This window comes from Neomonachus schauinslandi, chromosome 8 (assembly GCF_002201575.2).
Source record: "Neomonachus schauinslandi chromosome 8, ASM220157v2, whole genome shotgun sequence".
NCBI classification, from domain to species: domain Eukaryota; kingdom Metazoa; phylum Chordata; class Mammalia; order Carnivora; family Phocidae; genus Neomonachus; species Neomonachus schauinslandi.
Window position 1 is genome coordinate 54,973,464 of NC_058410.1, and position 3,317 is coordinate 54,976,780.

Consider the following 3,317-nt stretch of genomic DNA (forward strand, 5'->3'; position numbering starts at 1 on the left):
GGCATGGTCCCTCCCTTGCAGAGCTTGCAGGGAAAGGAAGAGACGTGCTAATAAATGAGCAGAAACAATCAGGTGTGGTGGGTTTTGTTCATTATCCATAAAATAAACTGGGAAGCAATGTTAGTTACCAAACAAGGCCAAAGAATTTTAAATATCTAATTCTCCTCAAAGAAACCCTACACACAGAGTTTTTATGTGACAGTTTATAATTTGCCTTTTCCTTAGTTTAATAGCAAGTGGGTAAGTTTTTATACTATGATAAGAACAGTAAAGAAAAATGTACTAAATGACGCATGATTACTGGTTAGGATCTTTTAAAAGAATTTATAGATGATCCTCAGAGGAGATGATGTGAGTATGCCTGTTAGGAATTTGACATGGGAATAAATAAAAATTTAGTTTTTATCAGAAAAGCAAAGCTGTAACTATATAATTTAATAAAACTAAGAGCAGGAGAGGAAATAGAGCATGCTTTAATCATACAGCAATTTTGAAATAACTTCTACAAGCCAGTTGAAATTTAAAAGCTAGGTTTCAACTCGTGTATTGAGGTTTTTATTATTATTATTATTATTGGGAACTGCTTGGAGCATTGGAGTGGGAGGGGCAAGACCAGACCTCCCCCCCACGTAGTTCATTGTCAGGCCGGTAGCAGAGAGTAGGCAATACACCCACCACATTGGGAACAAAAGACACTGCACTATCAGTAAAGAACATTTGTAAAACATAGCTCTTGAAAGCGCATGCCTGCTTCATGATTAATACAGATTGGCAGAGCCGAGAGTTTGTGTAGAAGACAAACTGAAGAGACAGACAAGAGGGAAGTAATAAAGCACTAGAAAGTCAGGACAAAGAGTTTAGATTTTTAACGTGAAGTGAAACAAAGCTTTCAAGCCATGGAAATGAAGCAGTGGGGTGACACCATTAGCCAATTTGTTTTAGAAAAATCTTTCTGGTGGCATGGTGGAGAATGGGTTGCAGAAAAGACTAGAATCAGAGGGACAAAGAGGAGGACTTCGCAGTGAGAAATGACTCAGTTCTGAACCTTGACGATGCAAACGGAGAGGAAAGGATGGGCTGGGTAATTGATCAGAAATGAGGGTTGAGAGGATGCTTCCAGATTAAGCTGGATGATGGGGTGGATGGTGGGGCATGGACTGACAAAGTACGGGAAGAGAAGTAGGTTTTGGTAAAAGATAAAGAGTTGGAATTTGAACATTTGCATGTAAGATGCCTGTGGGTAGAGAATTCTGGAAGCTGGGCACATTGTCCTGAAGCTGCGGAGAAGAGTTCTAGACTTGGATTAAAAAAAAAATGTGGGAGGGAAATCCCCCAGCAAGAGCAAGCGAGGGAAAAACGAGAGTCAGGGAAACAGGCCTGGTAAACACAGACACAGCAGGGCTGGGCAGACAAAGAGGAATTCTAATAGATGAGCAAGAAGTCATCAGGAAAGATGGGGGTCATGGGATCTTAGGGTGGAGAGAATTTCAGAAGGGAAATATGGTCGATAGTGTTAACTGCCGTAGAGAGTGAGCGAGGTGGGTCATTGGGCACTTCACTAGGGACCGTTTCGGTAGTGGGGGTGGGCAGTAGTCAGCTTGCAGGCAGGGTGTGGAGTTCATTGGAGGTGAGGAAGTAGAAACAAGAAGGGTGACTTGTATGAGGCTCGGTCTTTAGGAAAGGAGAGAGAGGTTAGTAGATCTACAGAGCTATGTGTTTATGTTTGGGGGTAAAGTAATACCCACCCACACACACACCTCAAAAGAAACACTGTCATTTGTTTTATTGCTCTAGCTTAAGAGTGATAGAATGATACTGACACGGAAAATTCTAACAGTAAACGTCCTAAAGTTTTCAATAGTTCTTCCTTCCCTTCCTTCCATCATTCCTTTTGTGACTCAAGAGGAGAGAACAAATTATCTTTCATGAGCAGGAAGAAATACAGTAATGCAAAGGAAACAGATACAAATGCGACATTTTGGAAACAAATAACAAAAGCATCAGATAACAGAAATAATGCCAATTTGTAATCCCAAATCCACTGCTGCATGCTTCATTTTGAGAAGCCCTCATCTTTTAAATGGAGGCCTGCTTTTTTGAAAACAAATAGAAATCTTTTGCAGTTATGTTCTGAAGGAAATGTACAGGAGTGAAAGTGAATCAGAAGAACGAGTAGACATTCATTTTTATGTGAACAAAGGTCAAAAATGCTCTTTAAAAATAATCATTTTCGGGTTCATTATCTCAGCAATAGAAGGAACTTTAGAATTCATTAACCCATTTTACAGAAGAGCAAATGAGACCCAGCAAGTCAAATATCTAATGATAGGACCAGGATAAAAACCTGTATCTCTTCATATCTATCCAACCATTACCACCTCCAAAAGATTTCCTCTTCCTAAACCAATGCAAGTCGCTATTGGTTATGAAAGGACTATCATAATTCTGTCCATTTAACTTCCAGAGGTCTCTTGCGATGACCAAAAAGGCATACAAAGTGCATTGACCTCCAGAAAAATAAACTGTACTCCCTGAAGGCATTTGTCTTCTATTAATTCTACCCCTTTGTGTTTACATTTGCCTCTTCATATTTCCTTGGTTCTTCTCTGTATTATTATTCTACGTCTATCATTACTTTCCAATGTTTTGGTCCCTAATTTTATACACACACACACACACACACATATACATGCACACCTTTGTCTCATGAGCCTACTCCCCTTTTCATAACAGCTGTCTTCATTTCGGCCAGGTCAGGGTTTGGGTTCTACCTGGTCACCATGTGTCATGTGAGCTCTGCACACAGATGGCCTGAGCTTCTTTACTTAGGCATAGTCCCTGTCCCTAAGCCTTGTTCCCACAATTCATACCAAGGCCAACCTCAAAGGACCACCATTTAAGGGTCCTCTGTAGATTGGAAACAGGAGCTTTCACCACATGTTTTCTGTACTAGTTCTATTTCTGAGAGCCCCTTGCACATGACATTAGAATTGGAGATACTTAAGGGGGGAAAAAAAAAAGGAGAGCAAAAAAAGAACACCCGTAAAGTTAGTCCTGCTGTTGACAGAAAGCAGAATTAGACTTTGGAAAATGTCCATTCCTTAATATCTCATATTGCTCTCATTTATAGTGTAAAATGATGCAACTCACATTGTGATTTGTCCAATAGTGCAATTAATCCCCATGAAAGAAAGAAATGAATCACTGCAGCAAGACTCTTGCCTCCCAAATGACTCTTTCTCAAATTAGAAATGAGTAATTATTATAAGGATAAATAACTATGAGTTTCTCAGAATAGATAAATTTTTCTCAAGTCA